Source organism: Poromitra crassiceps (genome assembly GCF_964638095.1).
Source record: "Poromitra crassiceps genome assembly, chromosome: 6".
Classification (NCBI taxonomy): Eukaryota; Metazoa; Chordata; class Actinopteri; order Beryciformes; family Melamphaidae; genus Poromitra; species Poromitra crassiceps.
This window is the reverse complement of record NC_139627.1, coordinates 2,647,346-2,666,414: the sequence shown is the minus strand read 5'-3', so window position 1 is coordinate 2,666,414 and position 19,069 is coordinate 2,647,346. Positions and strand designations below refer to the sequence as shown.

At 46.4% G+C, this 19,069-nt stretch overlaps 1 protein-coding gene across 1 annotated transcript in view; it reads left to right on the top strand.

Moving 5' to 3' along the window:
* Positions 1-7,800: 7,800 nt before the first annotated feature.
* Positions 7,801-19,069, top strand: part of LOC310778159 (vitamin D3 receptor A) — a 118,356-nt gene continuing 107,087 nt past the window's right edge. Inside the window, exons 1-2 of the mRNA XM_083638514.1 lie at positions 7,801-7,841; positions 8,916-9,078. The gene's annotated coding sequence lies outside the window, so the exon portion shown is untranslated. The remainder of the gene's footprint in view (positions 7,842-8,915; positions 9,079-19,069) is intronic.

Sequence of the window (19,069 nt, the reverse complement as noted above, 5' to 3'; positions counted from 1 at the left end):
CACATAAAAGAAAAAGAATGATATTGCTGTTTGACATACTTCAGACTACACCAAATACATCTGAAGGCATTTATTAGTTTCGGACTCTGGCAAAGTGGGAAAAATGGTAAAAATTCCACAAAACTACTGTCTCTCTTTAACCAAATCACACACATTTAGGTTATTCTCTGTGATCTCCTTTTGATAACTAATGTATAATAACTAATGTCATATTTGTTTGCTTCCATTCACTGAGTCTTCCCTGAAACTGGTTGGAACCCCCCCCCCCCCCCCATGGGGAGGCCCGCGCCTCGCACTTTGAAAACCTCTGCCATATCTAGACAATCAGTCCTGTGTTACATTCCAAAATAAAGGAATGTACCGTATAGCCTATATACACAAAATACACACATTCTTCCCCTTCTCATTGTAGGCGTTTGAATTGTTCTCAACTGCGGAAACTATTTGAGCTGGGCTCGACCCAGGTAGTGTTATGATAGGGCTGATTTACGACTGTGTGGTACTGTGCTGCGGAGCGCTCGCTCTGGCTGGAGGTGTTGGTGGCTGGGTGTGTATCCTCCCCAGCCCAGACTCCTAACATTAAACGCTTCCTGACGAGCTGCACCAAGTGGAAATAATCCAAGTACACCCCCCCCACACCCCCACCCCCGTCCTCCCTCAAGCCGAGCGGCTAGAACACACGGAGTCGACTGATATTTGCTTTGATTTTATTTTAGTACTCGGCAGTAAATGGCACCGAGCGGCGTCCGAAACGTGAGCATGGAATTTATAGACGCATAAATGTGCTCTTAAACACCTTAAAGTGGCGCTTCCACTCAATAAAAAAGGCAAAGTATGTACTACGGCGTTGTCTCAAACAAAACTTTACAAAAAGATGTATTTAGTTTATTTGTGATTTTGTAAAGATAACATTGTCAATGCCGATACATGCCACACATTCTCATACAGTTTGAAGTTGTAAGTTTACATACATGTGAAGTCATTCAAACTCATTTTTTAACCACTCCACAGATTTCATGTTAACAAACTGTTTTTGGCAAGTCGGTCAGGACATCTATAGCTATACTTTGTGCATGACACAAGAAAGTTTTCCAACAATTGTTTACAGACAGCTGATTTCACTTGGACAGCTGATTTCACTTGGACAGCTGATTTCACTTTCACGTGGGTCAGAGGTTTACACTAAGGTGACTGTGCCTTTAAACATCCCAGAAAATGATGTCATGGCTTTATAAGCTTCTGATAGGCTAATGACATGGCTTTATAAGCTTCTGATAGGCTAAATGACATCATGGCTTTATAAGCTTCTGATAGGCTAAATGACATCATGGCTTTATAAGCTTCTGGTAGGCTAAATTACGTCATGGCTTTATAAGCTTCTGATAGGCTAAATTACGTCATGGCTTTATAAGCTTCTGATAGGCTAAATGACGTCATGGCTTTATAAGCTTCTGATAGGCTAAATGACATCATGGCTTTATAAGCTTCTGGTAGGCTAAATTACGTCATGGCTTTATAAGCTTCTGATAGGCTAATGACATCATGGCTTTATAAGCTTCTGATAGGCTAAATGACATCATGGCTTTATAAGCTTCTGATAGGCTAATGACATGGCTTTATAAGCTTCTGATAGGCTAAATGACATCATGGCTTTATCAGAGCAGAGTTCCGACATCTCCATTCACTCCAATGGACCAGTTTTCTTCCAGGAAGTAGAAAGTGGAACTCTTCAGTAAAAAAAGCAGCACTGTCGAGTTGCATCAAAATAGACAGTGTTGTACTTTGAAAGGGTTTTTCATCCCTTGAAATTAATCAAATTGTACATTATCGGCTTTATTTTAGCATGCAAAAGTAGCGCGAGACCCATTCCTGGCTGTTCATTGGCTAATGATTCTTGCATTTTGGTCCTCCGCTGACGCCACTCTCTTACTAGAGGACACTAGGCTTTATAAGCTTTTGATAGGCTAAATGACATCATGGCTTTATAAGCTTCTGATAGGCTAAATGACGTCATAGCTTTATAAGCTTCTGATAGGCTAAATGACATCATGGCTTTATAAGCTTCTGATAGGCTAAATGACATCATGGCTTTATAAGCTTCTGATAGGCTAAATGACATCATGGCTTTATAAGCTTCTGATAGGCTAATGACATGGCTTTATAAGCTTCTGATAGGCTAAATGACATCATGGCTTTATAAGCTTCTGATAGGCTAAATGACGTCATGGCTTTATAAGCTTCTGATAGGCTAAATGACATCATGGCTTTATAAGCTTCTGATAGGCTAACTGACATCATTTGAGTCCGTTTGAGGTGTAGGGTTAGGTTACAGAAAGGATGTGGTAAAACAACACATGTGTGTTGTCCCTGAGCGGATGCAGCACGTGTTCAATTTAGTTTAGTTTGAGTTTATTTGTTTGACAATTCAATTTAAAAGGACAATTCCATGGCTGCAACGCCAAATCATGCCAAATTAAAAGTGTGTGTGTGTGTGTGTGTGTGTGTGTGTGTGTGTGTGTGTGTGTGTGTGTGTGTGTGTGTGTGTGTGTGTGTGTGTGCGCATGCATCCATGCGCGCGTGCATGCGTGCATATGCGTGGATAATGGAATACGGCATTAGTGGCATGTACAGTACAAGCACAAAAAACATACAGAAAATATTCACAACAATCTTTCAGACAACTATTATGCTAAAACTGGTCCGTTATATGAGCCTATAGTTTACTACCCTTGTGGGTTTGTGTCTGAGAGGCAGATCATCTTATATGAGGGGCAGCCAGGCATATGGGCCTGTTCTGTTTGTACAGTATGTGAGCAAAGCATGCGCACACGAGAATTCATCTTCCTGTGTGTGTGTGTGTGTGTGTGTGTGTGTGTGTGTGTGTGTCTGTGTGTGAGTGTGTCTGTGTGTGAGTGTGTGAGTGTGTGTGTGTGTGTGTGCGTGTGTGTGTGTGTGTGTGTGAGAGAGAGAGAGAGAGAGAGAGAGAACACTGTATTTTACCTGTATTGTATTGTATTATATCTATTTACCAGTACCTTGTACGATGTGCAATGTGCTGCTTGCCTTTGGCAATACTGTACAACAGGTCATGCCAATAAAGCCTCTTTGAATTGAATTGAGAGAGAGAGAGAGAGAGAGAGAGAGAGAGAGAGAGAGAGAGAGAGAGAGAGAGAGAGAGAGAGAGAGGTCTGGGAAACCTAGGGGTGTGTCCACTCTGTAAATATACTACACACACACACACATGCGCGTGTCGTGCGTGCGTGCGCACACACACACACACACACACACACACACACACACACACACACACACACACACACACACACACACACACACACACACACACACACACACACACACACACACACACACACACACACATTCTCTCACTTCTCTGTGGCTCTCCCTTCCTCTCTTCCCTTCTCTCTTCCTTCCCAGCACTCGGCATCCCTCCCTCTCACTTTTCCTCTATAGCACCCCACCCACACCCACCCACCCACCCACCCGTGTGTGTACACACACACACACACACACACACACACACACACACACACACACACACACACACACACACACACACACACACACTTACTTACACACACACACACACACACACACACACACACGCACACACACACACACCCCTCTCTCTCGTAGGGTGAGTCTGGGAACAGCTGGAAAAGCAAACAGAGGCGTGCAGAGTGGCAGAGCGGCCGTGGCCCAGTGGCTGCCTGGCCCTTCACTGGATGAATGCAGCCCTCACACTCAGAGAAGCACGGGGAGCGACCAAACCTGAAGGATTTGCTGCAGCTATTGACAAATACACTCTTTGATCGTCTTCACAGTGTGAAGAAGGAGGAGGAGGAGACCAAGCAGGCACACTTTCACCTTTCACTGTGTGTCCCTTATTAAGTGAGCTTTCACTGTGTGTCCCTTATTTAGTTTCACTGTGTGTCCCTTATTTAGTGAGCTTTGGACTTTTTGAGATGATGGAGAAGCTAGATATACGAGGGACCACCTCCTGTTATGATCAATTAAGCCAATGCGGAAGTGACTTGAATGACCTGAAAACCTTTCGAATCCGACCACTCTACCGAGTTAGCTCTTCCTGGTCCGGCGTCGTTACATGCAACAGCGATTTCTTCTCATGTTGAGAAAATATTCGCTCCAATGAGGACCAGAAGGGGGACGACCAATTAGCCAATCAGCGTCAATAAACAGTGCAACGGGCGGGACTAACGCCGTTGTCAAGCTGTTGTCAAGTGTGCCAGACCAAGGAGGAGTAATGACAACAACAGTGGGAACTGCCATAGACAGGTAGCATACTGCTACCAAGCCTGTTCTAAATGGATTGAAACGTAGCCTTCAATGACTTTGAAATCCCAAAAGCACTCTGCTTTGAAGGCATTTATTCAAAGGGGAGATTGGACTGCATTATATTCAGGCAGACGTTGTCGATCTCTCGTCGTGATTGGTTAGGGGGAAATCAAATGGCTGTCGGGGATTTCCCCAATGGAAATCGTAGGCAATGTCAGACTGCAGAAGGAAACGGAGTGTTAACGAGTGTTAACGAGTGTTAACGAGTTGACAGTTCAGTGTGATGTCAGGCCAGGGGGCGACTCCACTGGCTGCAAAAAAAAAAGTCTGATTGTATAGAAGTCAATAGGAAAATTACCCGACTTCACACTTGATTTATGACCTCAGTAAACTTTCCTAATGAGTTGATGGTCTGAATCGCTATTTCAAGTCTTTTTTTAATACAGCATGATGCTCATTTAGTCAATGATGGTCCCATTTAGAGTCAGATAGATGATAAAGCAGACTGTGTTTTTGGGGCACGAGTGGCAGGTCGCCTGTCCAGTGATCGTGCAGCTCGTCGATCGCTGACCAATAGCAGACGGCGCTGTGGCTCTGTGTGGAAACGCCTGGTCTTGTGCTATAGCTACTTCTGCCTCCAAATACTCTCGCTTGCCAGACTGTGCCTGCTGCACGGGGAGAGAGAGTCTGATGATTCCATGTTCCTTGATGAGGTTAACAAGAGAGATGGTAAACACCTTCCAATGTCCTCTCAAATGTGTGTGGGTACATTGGATAATAAAAGCATTCATATGTGCAGAGACACACAACAGCTTCAGATGCAGTCACCTTTGTTTCACTCTACCAGTGTACCATGCTGCTTGTCTGTGGCGGGCGGCGCCCCCTCAGACTCCTCGTCAGTGTCATGGCCGCCCGCCTTCCATCATAATAAGACTGACCCATACCTGACCCATATTCACAACAAGTTAGCTGCCTTTTCTCTGAGCAGAAGCGAGAGGATCTGATAGTTTTCTCTGAGCAGAAGCGAGAGGATCTGATAGTTTTCTCTGAGCAGAAACGAGAGGATCTGATAGTTTTCTCTGAGCAGAAGAGAGAGGATCTGATAGTTTTCTCTGAGCAGAAGCGAGGGGATCTGATAGTTTTCTCTGAGCAGAAGCGAGAGGATCTGATAGTTTTCTCTGAGCAGAAACGAGGGGATCTGATAGTTTTCTCTGAGCAGAAGCGAGAGGATCTGATAGTTTTCTCTGAGCAGAAGAGAGGGGATCTGATAGTTTTCTCTGAGCAGAAACGAGGGGATCTGATAGTTTTCTCTGAGCAGAAGAGAGGGGATCTGATAGTTTTCTCTGAGCAGAAGTGAGGGGATCTGATAGTTTTCTCTGAGCAGAAGCGAGGGGATCTGATAGTTTTCTCTGAGCAGAAACGAGGGGATCTGATAGTTTTCTCTGAGCAGAAGCGAGAGGATCTGATAGTTTTCTCTGAGCAGAAGCGAGGGGATCTGATAGTTTTCTCTGAGCAGAAGAGAGAGGATCTGATAGTTTTCTCTGACCAGAAGCGAGAGGATCTGATAGTTTTCTCTGAGCAGAAACGAGAGGATCTGATAGTTTTCTCTGAGCAGAAGCGAGAGGATCTGATAGTTTTCTCTGAGCAGAAGAGAGGGGATCTGATAGTTTTCTCTGAGCAGAAGCGAGAGGATCTGATAGTTTTCTCTGAGCAGAAGCGAGAGGATCTGATAGTTTTCTCTGAGCAGAAGCGAGAGGATCTGATAGTTTTCTCTGAGCAGAAACGAGGGGATCTGATAGTTTTCTCTGAGCAGAAGCGAGGGGATCTGATAGCCGCGGACAACTGGAACATAGGGTCAGTGGGTCAGTGAGGAGGACGCAAGACTAATTTCCAGCACAGCGGAGTCACATAGAGTGACAGATCTGCAGAACTGTTCACTCGCCCTTATCTTTGCAGTACTGCTGCAGTTAAATCTTGAGTGTTCCCATGGGGAAATTCCTCCTCTGCATTTGACCCATCCTCTACTAGGAACCTTCCTAGAACTGGAAGCAGTGTGCAGCCGCAGTGCAGCGCCCGGCGGGGACCAACTCCAGTTCTTTTTGCCAGTGCCTTGCTCAGGGGGCACTGACAGGAGTATTAACCCTAACGTACATGTCTTTGATGGTGGGAGGAAACCCGGAGCACACAAACACGGGGACAACATGCAAACTCCACACAGAAAGGACCTGGGACGGACCGGGGGTTCGAATCCAGGACCTTCTTGCTGCGAGGCCACAGTGCTAACCACTGAGCCAGCGTGCCGTCACAAGTGTAGTGTAGGCATGACACTGTGTCCTTGTTTCATCTCTGTGTCCCCACATGGTATCATGGCCTTTAAGCCTAAATACACAGTACGTTATGACTGGATGGCCTTCTGCTCTGACACAACATTCGTCCAGTAATACGGTAAGGTAAGGTCACAGGTTGGATCCTTGCAACATCCAACATTCCCTTGATGCCTGTTGATGTGTCCTCGAGCAAGGCAGACAGCAAACCCCAGCTGCGGCCTGTATAGCACCATGGCGTCACCATAGCACCATAGCACCATGGCGTCATACCCTCTCACCCGCTCACTTGAGCTTAGCTCAGCTTCCACCAGAGCTTCACACATGGTGTCGGTCTACTGACAAAGAGGCCCTGCTTGCATTCCTCTCATTGAAGCTGGGAATATACTGTATGTCCATATATATACACTTAGATGCACGCAGACACCTACGCACACACACACACACACACACACACACATGCAGGCATGCTGCGAGACGTCTGAGCATCCTACATTTATAGCTCTCTAACTTGGTAACGTTCAAAACCAGTTGCACTAACCCCTTGATCCCCTTGGTATGTGTATGCTATCAGTTTTCACCAGTTTTCAGAGGCAGAGAGACAGAGAGCGAGAGAGAGAGAGCAAGAGAGACACACAGACAGAGAGCGAGAGAGAGAAAGAGAGAGGACAGTGGGACTTTCATATATTATGCATAGGTAAAATCATAAATAATTAATGATGAGAATGTTGTGGAATGAAAAAAGAAAATTTTACACCATTCAAAGTTGACATTGACAAAATACAATGCTAGAAACTAACAAAAAAATGCCATAGTGACATATTTATAATGTTATTTTTTACATTTTTTTTTTAATTGGTTTATTTTTCAATGTAATTCTTGCTATTATGTTTTTGGCCTACTTTCTACCTATCTATGGGTGTCTGTTACGTCATGACACACCCCTATATGGTTGGGGGAAATCGATGGAGACACAGACTGAGACTGACAAGCCTCTCGACCAATGGGAAAAGAGACGATCCCAGAGTGGAGCGCTGTGATAGGACACCGAACGGATGATATATGTATAGCTATGCCTTCCTGCAAAATGCAGGGGGGCGGGACTATGCAGAACAGAAGCGCTGTCCATCTATGTAGATAGAGATCTAAAAAGCTGGACTTAACAGCGTGTCTGCTACGTTGCGCTTCGCATGGAGTAATGTAAGTTATTTTGCGCTTTCCCCATTACGTTTTGCAGTGTGCGCCGTAGATTGCAAGCAACTGTACGACTATAGCAACGTTTAATTTATGAATGTTTTTGTTCGTTTTGATTTGGTTGCAGAAAAGTGTTTTCTAGGCCGAGTCGCACGCGCGCTCTGCTGTTGATTCCCAGCTCACCACCGTGCTGTTTGGCTCGCTGCTGCCCGTGTGTGTGTTGCTCTCTCGCGGGCTGCAAGATGTTGACACGCCGCTGTCAGCCCAGCCTAATGTCATTGTAGACAGGCCATTTCACAGGCGCATCGTCACTGTGGCACTATAGAGCCCGTGGTGGTTTTGTGTCATATTTTAATTGTTATTTTTCGCCCTGCTGCCTGGCTCCTCTGCTGCTGTCCCACACATATAGCACCAGTTAACGTTCCGTTCCGTCTCGGCATGGAGGAGAGATCGCCACGGCGGCACACTCAATATGAAAAGGGCAATTTAGTGCGGTCATCCCTAATGGTGATGAAGATGATCACGTTAGAACATGACTGCATGGAGACGCTTCACAAATCCATTGGATCCACTCTTCCATTCGTCAGGCGCGTCCTCTCCTCTCGTCTCCGCCAAGCAGCAGCAGCACTTTTCTCAGTAAACACGTCAACTTCTACAATTGGTTTCAGCGGTAAAAAAAAATACCACAATCTTCTCCCACTGAAAAAGACTAACGTTACGATATACGCAAGGCGCTATATCACGTCAGCAAGCAGTGTGAGCCAAATTGTAAAAGTTGCAATTTAATTGGATTAAAGTGCTGTTTCGTGTATCACGCGAGTGCCGATCCCCAAGAAGACCCCTTTGATTCATAAAATGTCTCAAATAAATGTCCTGCGAGGTGTCTACGTTTGCCACTGAGCACGGGAGCACTGAAGTCACAGATTTATTGAATGAAGTTTGGCGTGAGGGTGTCCGTGCAAGAGAAAACACGTTATCAGAGCTCCCAGCCCCCCCAGAGAGACCGTTAGCTATCTCTAATTAAGACCAATTAATCAATTAACACTAATTAAGCCCCCCCCCTTTCTTCTTTGTTGGCAGTTTATCTTCTCTTTTTTCCACGGAGGACAAAGTTTTTCCACGGAGGGACATTGTAGTTGAAAGCTGCCTTCTTCACTTGCTCGGAACATTTGGCGACCTGGCCCCAACCTGTGGGCCCCCCCCCTTCTGAGACTACACAGTGAAGGTTGATATGCCACATCAGGTAAGACAGTATTCAAAACATCCCACACAAGCCATTCCCGTTAGCCTGTGACGTTATGGGGCTAGCCTGCTACAGCTAGCTATACATCCACTGTGCATGCAGCAGCCTTCTCTGTTGTTGCCATGTAGCCTATCTATGTGCAAAGCAGCCACATGGCGTTTCTGTACAACATGTACACTCTCTTTGATGTTTTGTGTGTGGTGGTATTAATGTTAAAGGTGGTCGCTTTCCCTCACATTCGGTGTGTGTATATGTGTGTGTGTGTGTGTGTGTGTGTCTGCGTGCGTGCGTGTGTGTGCTTGTCTGCCTGCAGCAGGGCCAACGCACAAATCCCTGCAAATCCACAACGCTGATATAGATCCAAACTGAAATGGAAGTCGTTACATTGCATTACATTAGCAGTGTGTGTGTGTGTGGGTGTGTGTGACGTGACGTGTGTGTGTGCATGACGTGTGTGTGTGTGTGTGTGTGTGTGTGTGTGTGTGTGTGTGTGTGTGTGCATGCGCGTGCGTGCGTGGAGGGAGGTGTGTGTTGACAGTGATGTGGTTTCAGTGGTGGGTGCTGACAGAGAGGTGTGTCCAGTCCCCGAGCTGCAGCCGGGCGGGCGGGCTAGACAAAGGGACAGAGCAGGCAGAGTGATGGTGATGGTCATTAGGCTGACACCATCAGGACTGTCTATTCTATTCTATTCTATTCTATTCTATTCTATTCTATTCTATTTCGCACATGTATAGGATAATAGCATTTGCCAAGTTGACAGAACAACAGGTTTATTAATAAATAATAGCATTCTATTCTATTCTATTCTATTCTATTCTATTCTGTTCTATTCTATTCTATTCTATTCTATTCTAGTAGCAGTAGGTAAAGTTTATTTATTTTAGTTTGTTTTATTTATATAGCAGCACTTTTCACAGAGCAGAGTCACAAAGTGTTTCACAAGAGTAAACTGAATCCTAGACTTGATGGGGACTTGGGGAGCCTGATTGTTACAAGGAATCTGTTCTGTTCTGTTCTGTTCTGTTCGGTTCTGTTCTGTTCTGTTCTGTTCTGTTCTGTTCGGTTCTGTTCTTCACACATCATTTGATAACTACTAACTAGCTGAGGTGTTTTATCAGAGTGAGAGTTGGGCAGCCACCTCGTTCATTTCTGTCTGTGAGCAAGTGGTGTTGTTGCTGTGTGCTACTTGTACACTGTTTGTTTAGCTCAAGGGTTTGGCTGAAGATCAACTCAAACTATCACGCCTGCTTCTGAATAAGCTTTACAAGATGTTTTAATCTTATTTACACAGCAGTTTAATACGCGTTTTTTTTTAAGCGTTGGAGACACAATGGATTCCTCTTCATGTAAGGGACTTTAGTATTGCCGCCCACACACTGCATCTAGTGTTGTTGTTTTTTGAGAGACAAAAATATCTGAGATCAATTCTCCAGTTTCCAATGCAACTCAATTTGTTTTGTGACTTGAGGGTCTTGATGCTATCTCTGGTTACAAGAAAAATTCTCAAACAAGTGCAAATGCATTAGATCTATCTGCGGTTGCCAACCTTTTCTGACTCTTGGTCCACTTAGAAAATCTCAAAAATGTTTGCAGCTCACATCTGACCATACGGGCCGTATGGAGGCTAAATAATGTTTCTCAGAGCACTTTGTTTTAACGATAAAACGAGCTGTCCATCAGCACCGCACAGACATCAGAAACTCAAAGTGAGGGGCTGTCTGCAATAAGCTAATTAATAAATAATTGGATACAAATTAAATAACGGTATCATTCAACAATGGAGAAATGCATTCTCATACATAATAATAATAGCCTAATTAATATTTTTTCAGTAAGATTGTAATGTTTTGCAATTGATTTGGCAGCCCACTCGCAATACCTTCGCGGCCCAGCAGTGGTCCCCGGCCCACAGGTTGGGAATGGCTGCATTAGACACAAGTGGTCTTATCTCACTCCTAATGGCAGAATCTTTCACTTCCTTAATTTTTTTCATTGATTTTAAGACTGAATATGAAGCAAAAGTGTTTAAGATTTTTTTTTGCAAATGTAAAATCATTGTGATTGCTTAACACTGTAAAGCCTGTATGCACTGAATTAGAGAAGTACAGGGATTATTCCATCCAGATCCAGACGCACTGTTCTGTTGTGTTTTAGGCTCAGATGAATATGAGCAAGCAACACATTAGGTAGAAGTGATGCACTGGGAACCAGGAGGAGAGAGAAGGTTAATGCTTCTTGCTTGAAGCACTCTCTCTGTTGGTGTGCCACGTTGTTGTGGTTGCGTTGAGATATTTTGTGTTTTGTTGATTTGTTTGTTTGCACGGTGTTTTGGCACCTTGTGATTTTACTAGCTTGCTGCCTTCCTAGGCTGTCAGTAAACACACCGGGGCTACAGTCTACAATAACATGGTGCAAGCCATGATGATTCACTGGCCACTTATCTCCCGCCGCAGTCGGATGAAAACCTCGCGGATCTGCAAGAATGCATGCTTTCACGTAGGGCGATAATTCAATGCAGTGTTTCCCCTAGAAAATCTTTCAGGCCTGGAGGGATTTTGAAACGCATCCCCCCCCCCCCCCCAACTGCAGCGGTGGGGGCCCTCGCTGGCGACGCTAAACTTTGAGCTAACCTGTTCGCATCTATGTTTCGCAATGGCATCCCAAGCATCATCATACTATTATGGGATGCGATGCGAACAGTTGTATTATGGGATGTGCGTTTCCCAGGCAACGGCGCACGCTGACACGTTTTGGAACAGCGCGTAGGGCTCAGCGCTGGCACGATGCTCCTAAAAGCAAAATGCTTATTGTTTTGAATGATTTGGCATCTTCTATTACTGTCAACACCAGTATTGTTGTATTGCAGGCCTGTAGAATGGTAGGGAATCATAATATCATATTATGATATAATATCATAATAATCATAATATTGTGATGGTATGGATGATTTTGGGGATAACGATCCGTGACACACAATTGTCTTAATCGATGAAAACCAGCAAGCTGATGATGGTGGGTTGTTGCTCCAGGTTTGACGAAGAGGAGCCGGCCAATGAATTGATCCGAATGAACACTGTTGAAGTGATAGAGCGTCGATGTCGTCGTCGTGTCGTAGCTGTACACCGATTCCCAGTATTATCTTCTCCTTTCTTATCAAAATGTTCCCACCACACAACGCTTCTCTTTGCCCGCTTCATATCGCAAAGGTGTCGGTTTCGCTACGGTACCTCGGGTATTGTAGAAAAGTCAGTATGTACCGTCACATTTTTAGAACGTTGGCATTTTAGACTTGGTACCGAAGTATCGGTTCTCGTGACACCCCTAGATCTGAGACTTTACTCATCATACACTTTTTTTTTTTTAATCTGAAAAAAGTAAGGAAATCGCTCACGCTCGTGCGACCAACGATCGCTGTGTCACTTTAGCGTCTGTGTCGACTCCTTCATCTCAAGGTTGGTCCACCCGCCCATTAGCTCAGTGGGATACAAAGGGCTATTTAGTGTAATGAGCTGCTTACCGGAGCACATTGTGCTGGAGAGCTCTGAGCTCTGCACAGTTATAGGCAGGTTGTGAAATGATTACAGCCTCATGGGGCCCTCAAGGTGCAGCGCGCTGCGTTCAAAAGTAAGCTCATTCCCTGCTGTACGGAATGCACATATACTGTATGTATATGCATGCACACACACACACACACACGCACACGCACACACACACACACACACACACACACACAGAAATATCTGCACGTCACAGTCTGACACTCTGTGGCCTGAGGTTTGCTGCTTTGAACTGAAATCTTTCCATATCTATTAATCTCTCTGGTGGTGTTTGAAGTGGAGGCTGTTTCTTGTTAATTTGCTGTTGTGAACGCAGCACAGCACAAGTAAAGCCTCCATCACACAAAGGGTCATCTCACATGGGATGCTACCCGCTGTTGCCCTACATAAGATGGCTCTTAAAGCGCTTGTATGTATAGACTCAGACTGTTTAGGGCTTTGGAAAGTAGGATTTTTATTAAAACCTGGTTGCTGAAATGATGGGTTGGGACCCCCAAAAGGATCGTCAACCTCTTTCTGGTGGGTCGGCTCAGCAAAGTTAATCCGCAGCTGCAGCAGTAATGGCCTATAACCAACTAATGACACATCAAAGTGTAGGGATACCATATAATGAGATGGCAGAGACATCAAACGGAGCAGGGAACTCTGCAAATGTTAATTTCATAAAATGTAAACAGCGTTTTATTATTATTGTTACTTTGTACCTTTATGTATTGGGGTAGCCTGAGCACATTTCCCCTAGACTCCTGAACTGCTTTTCTCTTTTCTTTTTAATGTATTTTTTGGCACGTTTTTTGCCCTTATTGGCAAGTCAGAGAGCAATATACACATGGCACAGGTACGTCTGCACTATTTATGTGGCAGCAACAATCTCTTTCACATCTAAATGTCAGACTGGGGATTTAAAATCGGTGACCTTTTAGTCTGAAGCTTGCTTCTATAACCTCCAGGCTGCCATTGTATTGTTAAAGTGCTAATCCATCAGTTAGGGGTTATAGTCTCCCTCTTTGTTGCTCAGCGCTCATTGCTGTGGTGTTACTCAATTGCACTCGCTTCACAGGAGGGGTGTCCCCCAAAAAATCCATTTGTGTAAGAATTGCGATTCTTATCTTCCCGATTCTGAATCGATTCATAACTTCTCTAAGAATCGATTCTTTTTTCATTTTCACTTATTACTTATTTAACTTATCTTTCTTGAAGCCAGTTTGATCTCAGAAATACTAGAAGTTTTTATTTGTGCAAGTTTAGCATGAATAAATGTTAGCCTTTGTCTTAGGTTTACCTTTGTTTGGGTGTACTGTTTTTACATTATTGCAAGCAGTTGATAAAACCTTAAAAAATATATACTCTTAATATATAATCTTATACAGTTTATTCTGCTTTCATGCCATAATTTGCTACACGCCTTTCTTAGCACATCGCAATCGATTTCGAATTGAAAATCGATTTTGTGTCGAATCATGACCCCAGGAATCAGAATCGAATTGTGAGATACTCAAAGATTCACACCCCTACTTCCCAGAGATCACCTGCCAATCAAACCCTCTCCTCTCCTCTCCTCTCCTCTCCTCTCCTCTCCTCTCCTCTCCTCTCCTCTCCTCTCCTCTCCTCTCCTCTCCTCTCCTCTCCTCATCTCCTCTCCTCTCCTCTCCTCTCCTCTCCTCCTCTCTCATCTCCTCTCATCTCCTCTCCTCATCTCCTCTCCTCTCCTCTCCTCTCCTCTCCTCTCCTCTCCTCTCCTCTCCTCTCCTCTCCTCATCTCCTCTCCTCTCCTCTCCTCCTCTCTCATCTCCTCTCATCTCCTCTCCTCATCTCCTCTCCTCTCTCCTCCTCTCCTCTCCTCTCCTCTCCTCATCTCATCTCCTCTCCTCTCATCTCCTCTCCTCTCCACTCTCATCTCCTCTCCTCTCCTCTCCTCTCCTCTCCTCTCCTCTCCTCTCCTCTCCTCTCCACTCTCATCTCTCCTCTCCTCTCATCCACTCTCATCTCCTCTCCTCATCCCCTCTCCTCTCCTCTCCTCCCCTCTCATCTCCTCTCCTCTCATCTCCTCTCCACTCTCATCTCTCATCTCCTCTCCTCTCCTCTCATCCACTCTCATCTCCTCTCCTCATCCCCTCTCCTCTCCTCTCATCTCCTCTCCTCTCCACTCTCATCTCATCTCCTCTCCTCTCCTCTCCTCTCCACTCTCATCTCTCCTCTCATCTCCTCTCCTCTGATCCACTCTCATCTCCTCTCCTCATCCCCTCTCCTCTCCTCCCCTCTCATCTCCTCTCCCCTCCCCCCCTCCTCTCCTCTCTTCTCCTCCCCTCTCATCTCCTCCCCCCCCCCCCTCCTCTCCTCTCCTCTCCTCTCTGTGAACGTGCTAAACAGAGGCTAATGGCTTCCATACGCGAGGTAATTGCGTAGCTACAACATAAGTGTAGCTGTAATTCCAGGCCCAGGCTTTGGTGTTGTGGTGGGTGTGATTGGGTCTTGCACGCGGCCCCTAAGGGCCTTGGCGTGATCTGCGTCAATAGCGGTTGACCTCACAGCGTAAGGTCACAGGCTAACACACAGGAAGGGCTTAGGCACTTGTGACTACTCGGGGGGTTCGGCTCCTGAACCACGTCGGTGGGAGACCGGCGCACGGACCACGAGACGGACCACGAGACCACAGGGTTTGTGCAGGAAGTTGTGGCGCGGCTCAGCGCGGTACGAACACAGCCGGCGGTTGAGATTCAATTCCCACCGGGGTAAAAATTTACATATTTTTACCCCGGGGTATATATACAGTATATACCCAGGCCAGGCAGTGATTAACCAGGCAAGGTAGGGCTTACCCAGGCCAGGCAACACTTTAAAATGCTTAACAAGAGCCTGAAATCACTATCGGCCTGTTTTCACAGAGGTAATTGATGAAAATTGCAACTATTTTGGTTGCAATTTTCATCATAGAGACAGTCCGCATGTCTGGGAACGCCCATAAAGGCTCTAAGAACGCCCACAATAGATGCTGGGTTAGCCTGGGGGCGGGGTCAGGGTGGGGTAAATTCCCCCGTTCTATCCATTCAGCAAAGTTAGAATTTAGCTGATAGCCCAGCCCAGGCAGACACGATCGGGGATTTAACCACCGCAGTAAACGCACATCTGAGCAGACGTCTGGTGTTCTGCTCTAGAAGCCCCAAACATGTAGTTCAGAGCCGCAGCACCGTCTTTTGGTGAGTCAGCCCATGAGATATATCGGCGGTTTTACCCCACTCGCGCGCCAGCCGTTTAACATTTTGTGGGCGTTCCCAGACATGCGGACTGTCTCTATAACTCACTATCGAAAGCGCTATCGGTCTGTCTTCACAGAGGTAACTCAGAGGACAGAGCAGGTTGAAATCACTATCAGCCTGTCTTCACAGAGGTAACTCAGAGGGCAGAGCAGGTTGAAATCACTATCGGCCTGTCTTCACAGAGGTAACTCAGAGGACAGAACAGGTTTAAATCACTATCGGCCTGTCTTCACAGAGGTAACTCAGAGGACAGAGCAGGTTGAAATCACTATCGGCCTGTCTTCACAGAGGTAACTCGGAGGGCAGAGCAGGTTGAAATCACTATTGGCCTGTCTTCACAGAGGTAACTCAGAGGACAGAGCAGGTTGAAATCACTATCAGCCTGTCTTCACAGAGGTAACTCAGAGGACAGAACAGGTTGAAATCACTATCAGCCTGTCTTCACAGAGGTAACTCAGAGGACAGAGCAGGTTGAAATCACTATCGGCCTGTCTTCACAGAGGTAACTCAGAGGACAGAGCAGGTTTAAATCACTATCGGCCTGTCTTCACAGAGGTAACTCAGAGGACAGAGCAGGTTGAAATCACTATCGGCCTGTCTTCACAGAGGTAACTCGGAGGGCAGAGCAGGTTGAAATCACTATCGGCCTGTCTTCACAGAGGTAACTCAGAGGACAGAGCAGGTTGAAATCACTATCAGCCTGTCTTCACAGAGGTAACTCAGAGGACAGAACAGGTTGAAATCACTATCAGCCTGTCTTCACAGAGGTAACTCAGAGGACAGAGCAGGTTTAAATCACTATCGGCCTGTCTTCACAGAGGTAACTCAGAGGACAGAGCAGGTTGAAATCACTATCGGCCTGTCTTCAGAGGTAACTCAGAGGGCAGAGCAGGTTGAAATCACTATCGGCCTGTCTTTACAGAGGTAACTCAGAGGGCAGAGCAGGTTGAAATCACTATCGGCCTGTCTTCACAGAGGTAACTCAGAGGACAGAGCAGGTTGAAATCACTATCGGCCTGTCTTCACAGAGGTAACTCAGAGGGCAGAGCAAGTTGAAATCACTATCGGCCTGTCTTCACAGAGGTAACTCAGAGGACAGAGCAGGTTGAAATCACTATCGGCCTGTCTTCACAGAGGTAACTCAGAGGGCAGAGCAGGTTGAAATCACTATCGGCCTGTCTTTACAGAGGTAACTCAGAGGACAGAGCAGGTTGAAATCACTATCGGCCTGTCTTCACAGAGGTAACTCAGGGGGCAGAGCTGACTTGGCAGCAAAACGGAGTCAGGAATCACAGGATTTGAGTCTTGAGAGGATAAGTAGCACAGTAAGACTTGATCGTGTGGAAACAACTTGTCATCGGTCCTGATAGAACTTTTCTCTGGTGTTAATTAACGATAGCGTGTCTGTTTGATCAATGTCCAGCTGCTCTCGACAACATGTTTCAAACCTGACTCAGTCATGCCATGTAAAACTGTTGTTCTCCAGGTCTGGAAAACGTATGAAAACTGATCCAGATCCCAAACCTTTTGGAAATGTCAGGGACATTTATTCACCGCCTTATTTCTCCCAGTGAGTTCAGTGTTTGAGTGGAAAGTTTGGCTGCTAGTTCATATTTTTCTGAACGGATAATAACCCAAATAGCATATTTCTCTATTATATATAGTAAGTAGTTGTAGTCAGCTGAAAACACCAGAAACGTTCAATTCAGACATTCACTAACATTGTGTAACATTTGAACATAGACCCTGGTAAATATTGGTGATGTGAATCGTGCTATATTATATATGTCATGACAGAATAGTCACGGAAAAGTCGTGAAATGTTATTGGCACGAAGCTCCGCAGGAACCCCGGCGTTTCTCCACGAAAACAACATGTTTTCATGTCTCGCACAAATGCGGGCCTTTAACGAGGGCCAATGAAAGTCTGCTCTCGTTTCCTCAAAATGCACAACTCTATTCATGGGCTGTGGCCTCGCACTGGGCTACATTGGAATCAGACGACCAAATGAAGTCCACGCTAACGCCATCTTCTCCATGCAGCAGAGCAGGCCTGAGACCAGCCTGACTGCCCTGTGTGTAGATGTTCTCCATGCAGCAGACCTGAGATCAGCCTGACTGTCCTGTGTGCAGACGTTCTCCATGCAGCAGAGCAGGCCTGAGACCAGCCTGACTGTCCTGTGTGCAGACGTTCTCCATGCAGCAGAGCAGGCCTGAGACCAGCCTGACTGCCCCTGTGTGCAGATGTTCTCCATGCAGCAGAGCAGGCCTGAGACCAGCCTGACTGCCCTGTGTGTAGATGTTCTCCATGCAGCAGAGCAGGCCTGAGACCAGCCTGACTGCCCTGTGTGCAGACGTTCTCCATGCAGCAGAGCAGGCCTGAGACCAGCCTGACTGCCCTGTGTGTAGATGTTCTCCATGCAGCAGACCTGAGACCAGCCTGACTGCCCCTGTGTGCAGATGTTCTCCATGCAGCAGAGCAGGCCTGAGACCAGCCTGACTGCCCTGTGTGCAGACGTTCTCCATGCAGCAGAGCAGGCCTGAGACCAGCCTGACTGCCCCTGTGTGCAGATGTTCTCCATGCAGCAGACCTGAGACCAGCCTGACTGCCCCTGTGTGCAGATGTTCTCCATGCAGCAGAGCAGGCCTGAGACCAGCCTGACTGCCCTGTGTGTAGATGTTCTCCATGCAGCAGAGCAGGCCTGAGACCAGCCTGACTGCCCTGTGTGCAGACGTTCTCCATGCAGCAGACCTGAGACCAGCCTGACTGACTGCCCTGTGTGCAGACGTTCTCCATGCAGCAGACCTGAGACCAGCCTGACTACCCTGTGTGCAGACGTTCTCCATGCAGCAGAGCAGGCCTGAGACCAGCCTGACTGCCCTGTGTGCAGACGTTCTCCATGCAGCAGACCTGAGACCAGCCTGACTGACTGCCCTGTGTGCAGACGTTCTCCATGCAGCAGACCTGAGACCAGCCTGACTACCCTGTGTGCAGACGTTCTCCATGCAGCAGAGCAGGCCTGAGACCAGCCTGACTGCCCTGTGTGCAGACGTTCTCCATGCAGCAGACCTGAGACCAGCCTGACTGCCCTGTGTGTAGATGTTCTCCATGCAGCAGACCTGAGACCAGCCTGACTACCCTGTGTGTAGACGTTCTCCATGCAGCAGACCTGAGACC